Consider the following 19,792-nt stretch of genomic DNA (forward strand, 5'->3'; position numbering starts at 1 on the left):
CTGTATTTGTTGATTTAATAAGCTTATTTTGGATTGGGCTTGGTGGTAGCACTCTTGCTTTGGAGTCTGGTGGAGCCCCACTTCAGAGCACATAATCTAGGTTGACGCTTCAGTGAAGTGTTAGGGGGGCTGCACTGCCAGAGGTGCGGTCGTTCAGACGAGATGTTATACTGAGGCCCTATCTGTCCACTGAGGTGGATGTAAACGATCCACTATTCAGAAAAAAGCAGGAGAGTTGTCCTGGTCAACATTTATCCCTCAACCAACATCACTGAAAAACATCTGGTCATTTATCTCATTGCTGTTTGTGGGGTCTTGCTGTGCACTAATTAACTCTTGTGTTTTCCCACATTACAATAGTGACTACACTTCAAAAGTACTTAATTGGCTGTGAAATGCTTTGAAATGTCCTGAGGTTGTGAAAGGTGTGATATAAATGAAAATTGGTTCATTAATAGTATATTATTTTTGTCACCCTATATTAATTAAATACATTTTCTGCAATGATATGACTTTACTTTTGGTCAGAAAGCACTATTTTAGAAGTTAAGATGGGGTTTTTCCACACAACAGTTTGAAAACCACTAGTTTGGAGACTATAATAATAGCCATTATTTTCCATCAAGAATTTTACTTCTGCAAGCTCCTACAATCTCCTGATTTGAGACTTTTTGTCCCCACCATTGGTGGCAGAACCTTTGGCCTTGGTCCTACTCTTTGGAATTCCCTCCATAGCTTTACCAACCTTTAAATATCTACTTCTCTTTTCTCCTAACCTCTCTATAGCTCGGTGTCCATTTCCTACACCAATCTGTGAAGCACATTGGGACATTTCTTGCATTTCTACAAAAAAATCAAGTTGTCAGTGAAGTAGTGTTGAAAATACATTATCATTTGGACACTTTAACTCTCCATCAAAAAGCAAAGAAATGACAGCAAAACACAATGATCTTAGTTGCAGAAAATCTGTATTTGAGGAAATTACAAAAAATAGTACATATTTTGTGACATCCTTTCCCATTTTCAACTCGTTATCATTTACGAAACATGCATGAGCACACGATATTTTATGGAATAGACTGCCATCTAATGGAATGAATGCAGAATTGGCAGAATTACTTTGTTTATATTTAATGCCTTATACTCAGGCCAACATCCCCAGCATCGAAGCTTTGACCTCGCTCAATCAGCTCCGATGGACGGGTCACATTGTCTGCATGCTCGATACGAGACTCCCAAAACAAGAGCTCTACTTGGAGCACCGGCACGGCAAGAGAGCCCCAGGTGGGCAGAGGAAACGCTTCAAGGACACCCTCAAAGCCTCCTTGAAAAAGTGTAACATCCCCACCGACACCTGGGAATCCCTGGCCCAAGACCGCACAAAGTGGAGGAGAAGCATCCGGGAAGGCGCCGAACACCTCGAGTCTCTTCGCCGGGAGCAAGCGCAGGCAGTGCAAGGAGTGCATGTCAACCCAAGCACCCCACCCACCCACCCCTTCAACCACCGTCTGCCCCACCTGTGACAGAGACTAGGTCCCGCATTGGACTCATCCGACACCTGCAAACTCATTTTTAATGTGGAAACAAGTCATCCTCTGTTCCAAGGGACTGCCTAAGAAGAAGATAGACAGTAACGGTTACAGTTGTCTATAACTCTAAAATTCATCGCTCCCATCAAATCTGAACCCATCCATTTTCTCAAGTTCTAATCACCACCATTGACCAGAAACTTAACTGGACTAACCACATAAATACTGTGGCAGCAAGAGCAGGTCAGAGGCTAGGTATTCTGCAGCGAGTGTCTCACCTGACTCCCCAAAGTCTTTCCACCATCTACAAGGCACAAGTAAGGAGTGTGATGGAATACTCTTCACTTGCCCAGATGAGTGCAGCTCCAACAACACTCAAGAAGCTCAACATCACCCGGGGCAAAACAGCCCGCTTGATTGGCACCTCATCCACCACCTTAAACATTCACTCCCTCCACCACCGGCATACTGTGGCTGCAGTGTGTACCATCTACAAGATGCACTGCAGACGCTCGCCAAGGCTTCTTCGGCAGCACCTCCCAAACCCGCGACCTCTACCACCTAGAAGGACAAGGGCAGCAGGCGCATGGGAACACCATCACCTCCAAGTTCCCCTCCAAGTCACACACCATCCTGACTTGGAAGTATATCGCCGTTCCTTCATTGTCGCTGGGTCAAGATCCTGGAACTCCCTCCCTAACAGCACTGTGGGAGTACCTTCACCACACAGACTGCAGCGGTTCAATAAGGCAGCTCACCACCACCTTCTGGAGGGCAATTAGGGATGGGCAGTATATAGAGTCATACTGGCACAGAAGGAGGCCATTCGGCCCGTCTGTGCTGGCTCTCTGTGGAGCAATCCAGTCAGTCCCATTCCCCCGCTCTATCCCCATAGCCCTGCAAGTTTATTTCCCTCAAGTCCCTAACCAGTCTCCCCTTGAAAACTGAGTGTGTCCGCTTCCACCACTTCCGTCAGCAGCGAGTTCCAGGTCCTCACCACTCGTTGCGTAAAAAAGTTTTTCCTCACATCCCCCTGTATCTCTTGCCCAAAACCTTAAATCTGTGTCCCCTAGTCCTTGTACCATCAACTAGTGGGAACAGCCTTTCCCTGTCTAGTCTATCCAAACCTGTCATAATCTTGTACACCTCTCAAATCACCCCTCAACCTCCTTTGCTCTAATGAAAACAAATCCAGCTTCTCCAACCTGTCCTTGCAGCTAAGATTCCCCCATCCCCGGAACCATTCTAGTAAATCTCTGCACCCTCTCAAGGGCCTTCACATCCTTCCTAAAGTGTGGTGACCAGAACTGGACGCAATACTCCGGTTGTGGCCTAACCAGCACTTTTGTACTCAATACCTCTATTTATGAAACCCAAGATCCCATATACTTTACTAACCACTCTCTCAATATGTCCTGCCACCTTCAGGGACCTATGCACATTAACTCCCAGGTCCCTCTGTCCCTGCACACCCTTTAAAACTGCCATTAAGTGTATCTTGCCTCTCCCTGTTCCTTCTGCCAAAATGCCTCACCTCACACTTCTCTGTATTAAATTCCATCTGCCCATTCTGCTAGCCTTTCTATGTCCTATTGCAGTCGATTGGTATTATCCTCACTGTTTGCCACCACCCCCCCCCAAGTTTGGTGTCATCGGCAAATTTAGAAATTCTACTTTGTATTCCAATATCCAGGTCATTTATTTATTTATTTATTTATTTGTATCTATCTCTCTCTCTTGCTCTCTCTCTCTCTGGGGAACACCACTGTCTACCATCCTCCAGTCTGAAAAACAGCCATTTACCACAACTCGCTGTTTTCTGTCCTTAAGCCAATTCCTTATCCAAGCTGCCACTGACCCACCTATTCCATGAGCCTCAATTTTTTTAACCAGCCTTCTATGTGGTACTTTGTCAAACGCCTTCCTAAAATCCATGTAGACAACATCCATTGCATTCCCTTCATCGATCCTCCCTGTTACTTCATCAAAAAATTCAATTGGATTAGTCAAACATGATCTGCCTTTTACAAATCCGTGTTGGCTCTCCTTAATTAGCTTAAACCTCTCCAAGTGCCCGTTAATTTTTTCCTTGATTATTGTTTCTAAAACTTTACCCATCACTGATGTTAAACTGACCTGCCTGTAGTTACTAGGATTGTCCTTACACCCTTTACCCTTTCTTGAACAATGGTGTCACATTTGCTACTTTCCAATCCTCAGGCACCTGCCCCGCATCTAGGGAAGATTGAAAAATTGTGGCAAGCCCTTCCGCTGACTCATCCCCCAGTTCCCTTAGCAATCTGGGATGCAAGCCATCTGGACCACGTGACTTATCCACTCTAAGCATACCTAGCCTTTCTAGTACATCCTGTCTATCAATTTTCACCCCTTCCATTGCTTCTACCTTTTCATAGCAACATAGAAGATAGGAGCAGGAGTAGGCCATTCAGCCCCTCGAGCCTGCTCTGCCATTCAATGAGATCATGGCTGATCATGCTTTCTCCCCATATCCCTTGATCCCTTTAGCCTTAAGAAATATATCCAACTCCTTCTTGAACATATTTAATGTATTGGCCTCTACTGCCTTCTGTGGTAGAGAATTCCACAGGTTCACCACTCTCTGGGTGAAGAAATTCCTCCTCATTTCTGTCCTAAATGGCTTACCCCTTATCCTTAGACTGTGGCCCCTGGTTCTGGACTCCCCAACCATCAGGAACATCCTTCCTGCATCTAGTCTGTCCAGTCCTGTCAGAATTTTATAAGTTTCAATGAGATCCCCTCTCTTCTAAACTCCAGCGAGTATAAGCCCAATCGACCCAATCTCTCCTCATACGTCATTCCTGCCATCCCAGGTATCAGCCTGGTGAACCTTCGCTGAACTCCCTCCATGGCAAGAACATCCTTCCTCAGATAAGGCGACCAAAACTGCACACAGTACTCAAGGTGTGGTCTCACCAAGGCCCTGTACCAAGGCCCTGTCCACTTCTACTGATATTATGTCAGCATCCACCTCCTTAGTAAACACCGTTCCAAAGGACTCGTTGCGTATTCTAGCCTTGCCCTGCGCCTCTAAGCATATAACACCTTCTTTGTCGCTAATAGGCCCCACCCCACCTCTTACTAAGCACTTAGGCCTAGAAATTCGGTGGGCTGCACCACCAGTTAGCGCCCAAAGAGGGCACTTAGTGGGTTTAGCGCCACTGGCCATGCCTCCTGTGAAATTTAGCGGGGCGCTAATGGCGGCGTTAGCCGGTAGTGCTGTGCCGCCACTGATGACGTCATCGGTGTGCGCAGCGCCCTGCTACCGTCCCGATCGCCAAATTTGGTAGCGCCCCCCGCTGTAACGCCGGTCGCAATTTGCGACCGGTTCAGGGGGGCCTACCTGCGGCGGTAGTGGTGCGGAGGTGCGGGGCGGCCTTTTTTTTGCTGGCCGCCTGCCAGCACCTCTTCGCACAGCCGTCCCCGGCCTCCTGAGCACCCCCCCCTGTGTTGTGCCGGCTGTCTCCCAAGAGCCCGGCACTTCTCCTCAGTGCCGGGCTCTTTTGCCGGCACTCGCGATCTCAGAATGCGCTGCAGCAGGCCCCTCCCCTTTAAGAAGGGGAGGAAGGCCTGCAGTACCGCAGCACACCATCGCACACTGCGGCACGTTGCGCTGCGATTTTCAGTTGCAGCGCCCCAAGACGGATGCGGGGCGCCTTGAGTAGCGCCGCGCTTCCGTTTGGGGCGCTCAAACTGAATTTCCGGCGGGCGCTCGCGACTCCTTCTGGGGCGGTACTTCCGGCGCCCTGGCGAGACTGGCGCCTCAAACGGGGCGCCACCGAATTTCTAGGCCTTACTGCTTACATGCCGGTAGAAGATTTTTGGGTTCCCTTTTACATTAACTGCCATTCTACTCTCATATTCTCTCTTTGCCAATCTTATTTTCCCCTCTCAACTTATTGTATTTGGTCTGGTTCTCCTCTGAAGAATTCATCTGACATGCATCATACACCCTCTTTTTTTGTTTCATCATCTTCTCCTCTGTCTCCCTCGTTATCCAAGGAGCCCTTGCTTTGGCTCCCTTACCCTTCCCTCTTGTTGGAATGTACCTAGCCTGTACTTGGAACATCTCTATCATAAAGATCACTCATCGTTCTGTTACAGTTTTTCCTGTCAGTCTTTGGTTCCATTTTACCCTGGCTGGATCCTTTTGCATCCCATTGAACTTAGCCCTATTCCAGTTTAGAAGTTCTACTCTAGATTGTAACTTGCTCCTCTCCATTGCTAATCTAAATCTTATGATACGATAATCACTCGTACCCAAGTGTCCTCCCACAGACATTTGGTTGACCTGGCCCACCTCATTCCCCAGCACCAGATCCAGCAATGCCTCCTTCCTAGTTGGGCCAAGAACATACTGGTCAAGGAAATTCTCCTGAACACATTTCAGAAATCCCTCCCCCTCCTTTCCCTTTACCCTAGCATTATCCCAATCGATATTTGGGTAATTAAAGTCCCTCAATATCTCCACTCTCTAGCTCTTGCATATCTCTGCGATTTCCCTGCAGATTTGCTCCTCTACCTCCCTCTCACTATTTGGAGGCCTGTAGAATACCCCCAATAGTGTGATCATACCCTTTTTGCTCCTCAACTCTAACCAAATGGATTCTGTCCTTGTCCCCTCAACAACATCCTCCCTTTCCAACACTACAATGTCTTCCTTAATCAGCACTGCCACCCCACCTCCCTTTTTTCCTTCCCTATCTTTTCTGAACACCTTGTACCCTTGAATATTAAGTGCCCAGTCCTCACCGTTTTTAAGTCACATTTCCGTTATTGCCACATCAGATTGCCACACGGCTAATTGTGCTTGTAGCTCACCAACCTTATTCACCACACTTTGTGCGTTTACGTACATGCATTCTGAACCCATTTTTGAATTTTTCGTAGTCTTTCTTAGTCTGCTCCTATCTAATATTGTACTACTTCCGCCTCTAGTACTACTTTCTTCTCTAGTACTATCCAACACACTCACTCTTTTACAAACCTTATTCCTCTTTTCTACTCCTATATGCTGGTGCCCATCCCCCTGCCAAGCTAGTTTAAACCCTCCCCAACAGCACTAACAAACCCTCCCCAACAGCACCGGCAAAAATATACCCCGCGAGTATATTGGTCCCGGCTCTGTTGAGGTGTAACCCATCTGGCTTGTACAGGTCCCACCTTCCCCAGAAACGGTTCCAATGCCTCAGGAATCTAAAGCCCTCCCTCCTGCACCATCTCTCCAGCCACGCATTTATCTGTTCTATCCTCCTATTCCTGTACTCACTAGCACGTGGCACCGGGAGTAAACTGGAGATTACTACCTTTGAGGTCCTGCTTTTTAATCTCTCTCCTAGCTCCCTAAACTCTGCCTACAGGACCTCATCCCTCTTTCTTTCTATGTTGTTGGTACTGATATGGACAACGACCTCTGGCTGTTCACCCTCCCCCCCTTCAGAGTGCCCTGCAGCCACTCAGTGACATCCTTGACCCTGGCACCAGGGAGGCAACATGCCATCTTGGAGTCATGTCTGCGGCCGCAGAAACACCTGTCTGCTCCCCTAACTATCGAATCCCCTACCACTATTGCTCTTCCACTCTTTTTCCTCCCCCCCCCCCGTGCAGCTGAGCCACCCGTGGTTGTCTCTGGCTGCACTCCCCACCAGAACTTGGAACAGAATACTGGTTGGAGAGTGAGATGCACTCAGGGGACTCCTGCACTACCTGCCTGGTCCTCCTCTTCTGTCTGGCGGTCACCCATTCCCTCTCTGCCTGCACACTCTTAAGCTGCGGGGTGACTACCTCCAGAAACGTGCACTCAGCTTGTGATGCCCAGATTCCATGAACGAATAAAAAAAAGAGGTTTTTGAAATCACATATTATTGGACTTGTTGACTTAAAAGATGATAACTTTCATTTGGCTGTATAATTAAAACATCTAGCTTACAATTATAGGTTTGATTGAAGGGTTATGGTCCTTTAAAAAGGAATGCCTACCCTCACAAGTTCTCATCTGAAAGAATTATTGGGGCATGCTATGAGTCACTAAGAATTGGCAGCAACTCTTGAAATTCAGTTTAGATCAAAATGCATATGCTAAAGATTATACTTATTCTGCTCTACAAGTATGTCAGCGCAACAAATTAAAAAAATAACAAGATAATGTTTATGGTGTTTCCCAGTGTATTTTATGGTGGTAGGGAAACCATGGGACTAAATGTAACAGCGTAAATCTTCCATGATTACACTGAAAGCAGCTGCCTTTTTCATACAATTTCAGTGTAGATGAAAGCTGGGATTTTCCCTAAAACTTGGGTTTGATAATTAGGGTACAGCGAGACTTGGTGGATTGTAGACCAGGAATTTGCATACTTAGAAGTGCTTGCGGGCAGGCCAGCTGCCTTTTTTCCATTACATAAGGCTGGATTTTCATTAAGCTGTCGGGAAGGAGGCGGGACTATAACTTTTGGGTTTTAGTCCCGCCTCCATCGGTGCCTGGCCAATTGACGCAATTTTCCCTTGATTGACCTTGTTGAGCCCGCGCAGCGGGCTCAGCAGGCCAATTAAGGGCCACCCGGCAACAGGTGACGTCACAGATTGAAATTTCATCTATCAAGAGTTTTTGACAGATGAAATATCAGTGTTTCACAGCTGTTTGAAGCTGTCAAACACTGACAGTCTGACTTCCAACCTGAGTCCTTCTACGCAGACTCAGTTAGAACTCTCACCGACACTGAAAGCTGAAGGCTGTCACTTTTGACAGATCGCAGCCACTCAGCTTTCAGTTCCGGCTGAGTGATGGACTCCCGATGCCTAGAGGAAGAAAGGCAGTTAAGGTAAGTACAGGTAAGTAAAACTTCTTTACACACTTTAGACACACCAAACACACTTACCTTTGCACTCATGCACCCATCACTCACCTGAACACCGACATCGCGACCCCTCCAAGTCCTTCAACCCGACGGCCCGCCTGCTCTAACCTGGCGTGGTTTGGAGCCGTCGGGAAACCCACACGACGCCCCTCAAAATAGGGATTAGGCTAAAAACTGCCTGTTAACTACCTGTTACTAGGCAGTTAATTGGCACTAATCCCTTCCCGCCTCGGGTCCCAGTGCGGGGTGGGTACCCGCCTCCCTTGAAACTTATGCGGAGGCGGGATTTGGGCGGGATGGTGTTGGGACCCCCCGAATTCGGGATTTTTGCCCCCCCCCGCACACCTGAAAGCCCGCCTCACGGCACACTGAAAACCTGGCCCTATAATGTGGAGTGCCAGCACCCAAAGTGTAGCAGCACTGTGGATGCTGAGGAATGCATTATCGATTCGTAGAGTTTTGTTCTGATACTAGAGGTTATGAAAAGATAATCAACTCTTGTATCACTGTGGATCCAATTCAGGAATTGTGCAAAGTAAGCAAGAGATTCACAATGAAAGAACTACACCTGAAGTGTTGACTTGTCTGTTCTCTCCAAAGGTGCTGACTGACCTGTGTGTTTCCAGCATTTTCTATTTTTGTTTTAGAAAACAGGTTAATTTTCTTGTATAAATATTATTTAAGATCGCAACAATTTCTGCTTCAAGACATCCATTTCTGCTTCTCTACTAGTTTGCCACAAGGCTGGCTTCCACAGACTGGATTAAAAGATTTCCAGTGTTCAGTTACAAGCTCAAACATGATTGTCTGCTGAACGATGACAGGGAGGAAGCCCTTAATTGTTAACCTGGACAGTGAGAACTCAGGGCTAGAATTAAGCAGAGCAATCTGTCACTGATCCTAAAAGCTATATTTTTTTACCAGAACAGTATCATTCTTTCTCATAACTGTAGTAAATGACTTCCAATAATGTACTATAAGGGTGGACACCTTGGGGGAGTGCAGTCTATAGCACATCCACGGCACAGTGGGGCAAATGACTGCACAGGGGAGCACAGCAAAGTGTAGAAGTGCAATGGTCATAGGGGATTTGATGGGGGGATAGACAGGCGGTTCTGCAACCGCCGACGTGAGTCCTGCATTGTATGTTGCCTTACTGGTGCCAGGGTAAAGGACATCACTGAGAGGGTGCAGAACATTTTGAGAGGGGAAAAGGAAACAGCCAGAAGTCGTGGTCCATGTGGGAACCAATGACATAGGAAGGAAAAGGGTTGCGGACTTGCAATCAGAGTTTCAGGAGCTCTGGAGGAAATTAAAGAGCAGGACCTCAAAGGTAGTAATCTCTGGATTATTCCCAGTGCCATGTGTTAGTGAGTATAGAAATAATAGGATAAGACAAGTTAATGTGTGGCTGGAGAAATGCTGCAGGTTGGAGGACTTCAGATTCCTGGGGCATTGGGACCACTTCTGGGGCAGGAGAGGCCTGTTCAAGGTGGACTGGTTGCACCTCGAGAGCTAGGACGAATGTCCTCGCGGGAAGGTTAATTAGTACTATGGGGGAGGGTTTAAACTAATTTGGCAGGGGGGCAGCACCATGATAAAACATTAGAAAGGAGGAACAAGGTGCACAGAGGACGGGGAGAGACAAATAGCACTAGAGTAAAGAATAGTTAAGAAATAGGAGGGATAAGACGGGGGGCAAATGCGAGGCAGTCTAAGATGGGTTTGGAGTCCATGTCCGTAAATGCATGTAGCATGGTGAATAAGATTGGTGAGCTGCAGGCACAAGTCGCCACATGGGACTATGATGTAGTGGCAATATCAGAGACCTGGCTCAAAGAAGGGGTGGATTGGGAACTTAATATTCCTGGCTACAAGATATTCAGGAAAGATAGGGAAGGAAAGAAAGGAGTGGGGGGGCAGTATTGATCAAATAAACTATTATAGCACTGGAGAGGGATGATGTAGTTGAGGGGTCAAAGATAGAATTTATTTGGTTACAATTAAGGAACAATAGAGCAGCTATTATGCTACTGAGTGTATACTATAGGCCACCAAATAGTGGGAAGGAGATAGGGGAGCAAATTTGCTGTAGTGTAGTATTAATTGGGGACTTCAATTATCCTAATATAGAGTGGGATAATAACTAAAGGGCAAAGAGGGGGAGGAATTCCTGAAATGTGTACAAGAGAACTTTCTTGCTCAGTATGTTTCCAGCCCAATAAGGAAGGAAGCAGTGCTGCATCTAGTTCTGGAGTATGAAATGAGTCAAGTGGAGCATGTTTCAGCAGGGGAGCATTTTGGGGGACAGTGAACATAATGGCCCGTATTTTTCAACCCCCATGGGTGTGTACGAGGTGTACCCGAAGGGGCCTCGCAAGTGCTGGTTTCAGGCATGCGAAGCGCATGCGCTGAAAACCGGCACTTCCGATCTGTCAATAATGCTCTTGACAGATCATCCACCTGCCCTGGAGAAGGGCCTCTGCTTTCTGCAGAACCTCCGCCCACTGAAAACCTTAAAAAATCTTATGCCTGGTAAAAGCAAGCATAAGGCCTGCTTTTATCAGCATAAGAGTTTAAAAAAGTAAAACATTTTTTCACTCATTTATAATTTTTAAATACTTTAAAAAAGGTAAGTTTATTTTTAGCTCCGTAAAAAACTTTAATTATTTTTTTCAAAAAATTAAATTTTTGTTTAAAATATTTAATTTAATGTAATTTTAACTAATTTTAAATACGTGATGGTTTTTAAAATTTGTATTTAATGTTTTAGTGTGTTTTTTGAGTGATCCCCATTCATACTTTTGACAGGTGTAAGCGGAGAAACCTGTCAAAAGTGTGAAGGGGATTCCCTTCTTTGATTGGTTTCCCATGGCCCACGTGACCCCAGGGACGCTTGCGAACCGCCTGCGCCCCTGGGATACCTGGGCCTCTGTGCGCGGGCACCAGGAGAGGCCCAGGAGCGGAAGTGTCGGGACCTACGGAGCCAGCAGGTAAGTTCATAGGTTTTTCCAGATCAGAGGCATCCGCCTCCGATCGGAAAACCTGGCCCAATATCAGGTTTCGAATAGTTATGGTAAAGGAACAATCAAATGTAGAAATACTTAACTGGAGTAGGGCTAACTTCAGTGAGTTGAAAAGGGATTGGAATCAAACATTGGTAGACAAAACAGTAATTGAACAATGGGAGGCTTTGAAAGAGGAGGTGGTTCGGGTACAGAATGGACACATTTTCACGAGGGGGCAAGAAAGGGCATCCAAAGCTAGAGCACGCTGGATGACTAAAGACACAGAGATTAAAATGAGACAGAAAAAGGAGGCTTATGACAATTGTAAGGTTGACAATACAGTAGAGAACCAAGCTGAATTTAGACAGTACAGAGGAGATCTGAAAAAGGGACTAAGAAGGGCAAAAAGAGAGTCTGAGAATAGATTAGCAGGTGACATAAAAGGGAACCCAAAACTCTTGTCTAAACATTAAAATAGTAAAATGATAGTGTGGTAAACCACGTTCACTATCGTATCACTGTTAGTAGTTAGCACTGTTCACCACTGTTCGTTATAACTGTATCACTGACCACTATTGTATCACGGTACGAGGTCGCCTCTTGCCACACTGCTATACCTGGGATGACCACTGCCGACTCCGCCTTGGCTCCACCCACCAGGCCAGGTATAAAGGTGAGCGACCGGCTGGTATTCCTCCTGCTTGGATCGGATCACCCACGAGAGTGGGCTCTGTTATTTAGTCAATAAAAACCTTTAGTCACCTTCGTAACTCTTCGCCTTTTATTGGAGGAATTGATAGGTATATCAATTTTATTGACTAAATTTAATGATGTCCGACAACGAGTCACAACCGGCGGAGGAGCCACCAGCGCAACTCCCAGGAGCACAGCCACACCAGCCAGCTTGGCTGCGAGCCCTCAGACCGCCGTACCTGGACCTGAACCCACGAGCAGCAAACTCAGCCGCAGACTTTAAACACTGGCTGGTCTGCTTCGAATCATACCTGAGAGAATCCAGCGTCCCTCAGGCATCCAAACTAAGTGTCCTGCAGGCACAACTGAGCCCGAGAGTATACACTCTCATCGAGGACATGACTACCTACGAGACCGCCATCAACCTGCTGAAACAGAAGTACCGGACCCCGGTAAACTACATGTACGCTAGGCACCTCCTAAGATCACGGCCGCAACAGCCAGGAGAATCAGTAGCCGAATTCTCACAGGCGCTATATGCACTCACCAGGAACTGTGACTTTAAATCGGTGTCGGCAGCCGAAAATACTGAAGATAATATCCGCGACGCATTCCTGAAAGGCCTACGGTCCGAGTACTCACGGCAAAGACTGCTGGAAGCTAAAGACCTCAGCATGGAAAAAGCTGAAGCCCTTGCTATCTCCCTGGAAGTGGCCCACCAAGATCAGGAAGCATTCACCAGGTACTGCTCGCGACCCTGGGACTCGGGCCCGACCCCTACCACAGCACCCGTCCCAGCGCCGCCCCCGGGACCTACCTCTGCGTCGGCGTCCCGGACCCGACCGGCCCCGCCACCCCCGGCACCGGCCCCGACATCGGGCATCCGCGATCGGGCCGCCGGCTGTTTTTTTTGTGGCCAGGAGAAGCACCCGAGGTCGCGCTGCCCAGCCAAGAACTCCATATGCAAAACCTGCCTGAAGAAAGGCCACTTCTCCAAGGCCTGCAGGAGCGGATCCTCAGAGGCCAGCAGTGCCACATGCGAACTATGGGGGCGGCCATCTTCGTTTAGGGCAACTGAGGCCAGCATCCCCACACATGAGTCATGGGGGCGGCCATCTTTGATTAAGGCAACCGACCCCAATAGTGCCTCATGGGGCCCTACCTCGTGGGAGACGCCATTTTACTCACCACGCCCGACCGCCTTGCCCGCAGATGACAACGACTCGCTCAGCTACACACTAGCTTCCGTCACCCTGGACCAAGCCCGCCCGCACCATCTGTCCAAGTCAATGATGGACATCAAAGTGAACGGCCACGCCACGACCTGCCTGTTCGACAGCGGAAGCACGGAGAGCTTCATCCACCCAGACACGGTGAGCCACTACTCCCTCTCTGTCCTACCAACGCGCAGCCGAATCTCGATGGCATCGAGGTCCCACGCCACGGACATCAGCGGCTACTGTGTCGTGACCCTGTTGGTTAAGGGCACGGAGTATAAAAACTTTAAACTCCTCGTCCTCCCCCATCTCTGCGCTGCCGTCCTACTAGGGCTGGACTTCCAATCCCACCTCCAAAGCGTAACCCTAGCATACGGTGGACCCCTCCCCCCACTCACAGTCAACAACCAGCAAACGTTAAACCGCCCACCGCGTAACACCTGCAGCCTCTCCACCCTCAAGGTCCCGCCACCCTCTCTGTTTGCTAACCTTACCCCTGACTGCAAACCCGTCGCTACCAAGAGCAGGCGGTATAGCGCCGGGGACAGAGCCTTCATTAGCTCTGAGGTGCGGCGCCTCCTGAAAGAGGGCATTATCGAGGGGAGCAGCAGCCCCTGGCGTGCCCAGGTCGTAGTCGTAAAGACCGGCGATAAAAACCGCCTGGTCATCGACTACAGCCAGACCATAAACAGATATACCCAGCTGGACGCATACCCCCTCCCCCGCATATCTGACATGGTCAATCAGATTGCACAGTATAAAGTATTCTCGACCATCGACCTGAAGTCGGCCTACCACCAACTCCCTATCCACCCTGAGGACCGCCAGTATACCGCCTTCGAGGCGAATGGGCGCCTATACCACTTCCTTAGGGTCCCCTTCGGTGTCACTAATGGGGTCTCGGTCTTCCAAAGGGAGATGGACCAGATGGTTGACCAGAACGAACTGCAGGCTACATTCCCCTACCTAGATAACGTCACTATCTGCGGCCGCGACCGGCAGGAACATGACGCGAATCTGGAGAAATTCCTCCGTACGGCCCAACGGCTGAACCTCACCTACAATAAGGAGAAATGCGTGTTTAACACCACGCGCCTTGCCATCCTCGGCTGCGTAGTGGAGAACGGAATCATCGGCCCCGACCCAGAAAGAATGCGCCCCCTCATGGAGCTACCCCTCCCCCACTGCCCTAAAGCACTTAGGAGAACCCTGGGGCTTTTCGCCTACTATGCCCAATGGGTACCCAATTACGCGGACAAAGCCAGACCCCTCCTGAAAGCCACTTCCTTCCCCCTCACGGAGGAGGCGTGCGCGGCCTTCTCCCTCATTAAGGGAGACATAGCCAAGGCCACGATGCACGCAGTGGACGAGTCCATCCCCTTCCAGGTGGAGAGCGACGCATCCGACTTCGCCTTAGCCGCCACCCTAAACCAGGAGGGGAGGCCAGTGGCCTTCTTCTCAAGGACCCTACAGGGCCCCGAGATCTGACATTCGTCGGTCGAGAAAGAGGCCCAGGCGATCATGGAGGCAGTATGGCGCTGGAGGCACTACCTGGCAGGCAAACGATTTACCCTCCTCACCGACCAGCGTTCGGTGGCTTTCATGTTTAATAACAAGCTGAAGGGCAAAATCAAGAATGACAAGGTTTTGAGATGGAGAATTGAGCTCTCCACCTACGATTATGAGATCTTGTACCGGCCAGGCAAGCTGAACGAATCCCCTGATGCCCTTTCACGAATGACATGCGCCAGCGCGCATATCGATAGGCTTCAGACCCTCCACGACCAGCTCTGCCACCCCGGAGTCACCAGACTCTACCATTTCATTAAGGCCCGCAACCTGACCTACTCCATCGAGGAGGTCAGGACCATGACCAGGAACTGCCAGACCTGTGCGGAGTGCAAACCGCACTTCTATAGGCCGGACCGAGCAAGCCTGATCAAGGCCACCCGCCCCTTCGAGCGCCTGAGCATCGACTTTAAGGGGCCCCTCCCGTCCTCTGACCGTAATGTGTACTTCCTCAACATCGTTGATGAGTACTCCCGTTTCCCCTTTGCCTTCCCCTGCCCTGACATGACCAGTAGCACGGTCATTAAGTGCCTGAATGCCCTCTTCGCCTTGTTCGGGTTCCCGAACTATATACACAGCGACCGGGGCTCCTCTTTCATGAGCGAGGAACTCCGGCAATTCCTCCTAGAGAGAGGTATTGCAGCAAGCAGGACCACCAGCTACAACCCCAGAGGTAACGGTCAGGTGGAAAGAGAGAACGCGACGGTATGGAAGGCCGTCCTCTTAGCCTTAAAGTCTAAGGGCCTCCCAACCTCCCGCTGGCAAGAAGTCCTCCCGACAGCGCTGCACTCCATCCGGTCATTACTTTGCACGGCCACTAACACCACCCCCCATGAACGAATGTTCGTTTTCCCCAGGAAGTCGACTACGGGAACCACTCTACCAACCTGGCTGACTGCCCCGGGGCCGGTCTGGCTGCGGAAACACGTGAGGGCCCATAAAACGGACCCCCTGGTCGAGAGGGTGAACCTCCTGCAGGCCAACCCCCAGTACGCCTACGTGGCGTACCCAGACGGGCGGGAGGACACTGTCTCCCTACGAGACCTCGCACCCTCAGCCGATCCGGAAACACCGCCACCACCCCCCCCCAACCTCAGTCCAGGTAGACGGCATGCCGGAACCCCACGAGCCCTCGCCGACCACGCAAACACCAGCATCAACACCGGATAAGGCACCAGCACCGGATAAGGCAACACCACCGCTGCGGCGATCGGAGAGGCTTACGAAGCCTCCGGACAGACTGACCTACCAGAATTGGTAGTACACTTCACCCCGCCGGACTTAATTCTAAACAAGGGGTGAATGTGGTAAACCACGTTCACTATCGTATCACTGTTAGTAGTTAGCACTGTTCACCACTGTTCGTTATAACTGTATCACTGACCACTATTGTATCACGGTACGAGGTCGCCTCTTGCCACACTGCTATACCTGGGATGACCACTGCCGACTCCGCCTTGGCTCCACCCACCAGGCCAGGTATAAAGGTGAGCGACCGGCTGGTATTCCTCCTGCTTGGATCGGATCACCCACAAGAGTGGGCTCTGTTATTTAGTCAATAAAAACCTTTAGTCACCTTCGTAACTCTTCGCCTTTTATTGGAGGAATTGATAGGTATATCAGATAGTCAAAGGAAAGGTGGGGCTGATTAGGGACCAAAAAGGAGATATTCTTGTGGAGGTTGAGGGCATAGCTGTGGTACTAAATTAGTACTTTGCATGGGTCTTCACTAGAGAAGAGGATGCTGCCAATATAACAGTAAAAGAGGAGACAGTAGTGATATTGGATCGGATAAAAATAGATGAAGAGGATGTACTTAAAAGGTTGGCAGTCCTTAAAGTAGAAAAGTCACCTGGTCCAGATGGGATGCATCCTAGGTTACTGAGGGAAGTAAAGGTTGAAATTGCGGAGGCTCTGGCCACAATCTTCCAATCCTCCTTAGAGGACTGGAGGATTGCAACTGTTACACTGTTTTAAAAAAAGAGGGGAGAGGGATAAACCCAGCAACTACAGGCCAGTCAGCCCAACGTTGGTGGTGGAGAAACTTTGTGACAATAATCCAGGACAAAATTAATTGGTACTTGGAAATGTATGGGTTAATAAATGAAAGTCAGCATGGATTTGTTAAAGGCAAATCGTGTTTAACTAACTTGATTGAGTACTTTGATGAAGTAATGGAGAGGTTTGATGAGGGCAGTGTGGTTGATGTGTATATGGACTTTCAAAAGGTGTTTGACAAATGACCACATAATAGACTTGTTAGCAAAATTAAAGCCCATGGGATTAAAGGGATAGTGACAGCATGGATTCAAAATTGGCTAAGGGATAGAAAGCAGAGAGCAGTGGTGAACGGTTGTTTTTCAGACTGGAGGAAAGCATACCAGGGGTCGGTATTAGGACCACTGCTCTTTTTGATACATATTAATGAACTGGACTTGGGTATACAGAGCATAATTTCAAAGTTTGAAGATGACACGAAGCTCTGAAATGTAATAAACAATGAGGATAGTAACAGACTTCAGGAGAACATAAACAGACTGGTGAAATGGGTGCACACACATGGCAGATGAAAGTTAACGCTGTGAAGTGATGCATTTTGGTAGGAAGAATGAGGAGAGGCAATATAAACTAAATGGTTCAATTTTAAAAGGGGTACAGGAACAGCGAGACCTGGGGGTGTATGTACGCAAATCTTTACAGGTGGTAGGACAAGTTGAGAAGGCTGTTAAAAAAGCATATGGGATCCTTGGCTTTACTAATAGAGGCATAGAGTACAAAAGCAAGGAAGTTATGCTAAACCTTTATAAAACACTGGTTAGGCCCCAGTTGGAGTATTGTATCCAATTCTGGGCACCATACTTTAGGAAGGATGTCAAGGCCTTGGAGTGGGTGCAGAAGAAATTGACTAGAATGGTACCAGGGATGAGGGACTGCAGTTATGTGGAGAGACTGGAGAAGCTGGTGTTGCTCTCCTTAGAGCAGAGGAGATTTGAAAGCGGTGTTCAAAATCGTGAATGGTTTTGATGGAGTAAGTAAGGACAAACTGTTTCCAGTGTCAGAAGGGTCGGTAACCAGAGGACACAGATTTAAGATGATTGGCAAAAGAACCAGAGGTGACATGAGGAAACTTTTTTTGCGCAGTGAATTGTGATCTGGAATGCAGATTCAATAGTAACTTTTAAAAGGGAATTGGCTAAATACTGAAAAGAATCACAGGGCTATGGAGAAAGAGCCAGGGAGTGGGACTAATTGGATAGCTCTACCACAGAGCTGGCACAGGCACTATGGGCCGAATGGCCTCCATCTTTGCTGTATCATTCTATGATTATTATCCTTCCACCTTAAAAATTAAAAGTAGCATTCTCATAGGAAAATTTATATTTAATAATATAAATCATGCATAAGATTGCTTTAAGAAACAACTTAGGATAGACTGTACCTTTTCGAATTGCAAGATTTTTGGTTCAACCCAGCAAGCTATATGAAGAAATATGATTAGAGTCATAGGCCTAGAAATTCGGTTGGTTGCGCCAGCGATTAGCGCCTAAAGAGGCCAAGAATTGTGGCGCAATGAAGATAGCGACACCTCCCATATTGCGTATCCATTTAGCGCCAGCGCTAACTCTTAGCGTGCGCAGGCAGTTAATGACGTCATTTCAGTGTGCAACGCCTTTTTGCCGCACCTGACCGGATATTCGGTGGCGCCCGGAACCTTTCCGCCTGGCGCTATTAGTGACAGTTGGATGGAACGTTCCCAGGCCCGTCTCAGAGTCGGGGGGCGCTATTTAAAGGGGACAGCTCTAGTATAAAAGCTGCAGGCACTTGGCCTGTTCATTCTGTTCGTTGCTGGAGAGAGTTGGTGAACTACTGTTGCACACTATTTTTCGGATTTAGCCTTCGAAGACTTGGGACCTGCAGGCCTGTCCGGAGCAGTTGGAGCGCTAGACATTACTGCGTGTTGCCCGTCTGGCATAGCAATGAGAGCTGCTTTGGAGGGGAACGTCCTCATGGCCGGACACTTGGAAGGGGCACAGAGACGGCAGGAGAGAGGGCCGGGATTGGCCAGAAGGAGGAGGGGCAATGGAGGTCGGCCAATCCGACGATACGCTGCGAGGGTTTTCAGGCAGCAGGTGTCATACCTTACCATGTCCAAGGAGCAGTGTCTGCGAAGGCTCAGATTCGGTAAGGAGGTTGTGACTGAGCTGTGCCACCTGCTTGCTGAGGATCTGCAGCCGCGTCTACGGTGCAGGACCTCTCTATCGGTGGCCGTCAAAGTGACTGTTGCCCTGAACTTTTACGCAAGCGGATCCTTTCAGTCAGCCACTGGGGACATCGCGAATATAACACAATTTGCAGTGCGTTGTTGCATCCGGCAAGTGACAGCTGCCCTCTATAGAAGGAGGCGTCAATTAATCACCTTCCCTGTGACCCTGGAGAAGCAGGCGGAGCGCGCGCAGGGCTTCGCTGCTATTGCGGACTTCCCCATGGTGTAGGGGGCCATAGATTGCACACACGTGGCTTTGCGGGCGCCATTGCAGAATCCAGAGGAGTTCCGCAACCGAAAGGGGTTCCACTCCCTCAATGTCCAGCTGGTCTGTGACCACCGCCAGATGATAATGGCAGTCAACGCACAATTCCCTGGGAGCAGCCACGATGCATTCATCCTGCGGCAGACCTCAGTTTCTGACCTTTTTGAGGGCCCGGCTCACCCACGAGGCTGGCTTCTGGGCGACAAGGGCTATCCTCTCTGCCCATGGCTCATGCCCCACTCCGTTTGCCCGCCACCCCGGCAGAAGAGCTTTACAACAGCAGCCATCAGGCGACCAGGAACATTGTCGAGCACACTATTGGTGTTCTCAAACAGCGTTTCCGCTGTCTGGACC

General features: G+C 48.9%; 1 protein-coding gene across 4 annotated transcripts in view; it reads left to right on the forward strand.

Annotated features, from left to right (window-relative positions):
* The window catches only part of LOC147114826 (uncharacterized), a 132,854-nt gene that overhangs the window by 39,323 nt on the left and 73,739 nt on the right, over window positions 1–19,792 (forward strand). The window lies entirely within an intron of this gene.

The sequence above is a fragment of the Somniosus microcephalus genome, chromosome 7 (genome assembly GCF_052327205.1).
Source record: "Somniosus microcephalus isolate GS21.2 chromosome 7, FLI_Smic_1.0, whole genome shotgun sequence".
Taxonomy (NCBI): Eukaryota; Metazoa; Chordata; class Chondrichthyes; order Squaliformes; family Somniosidae; genus Somniosus; species Somniosus microcephalus.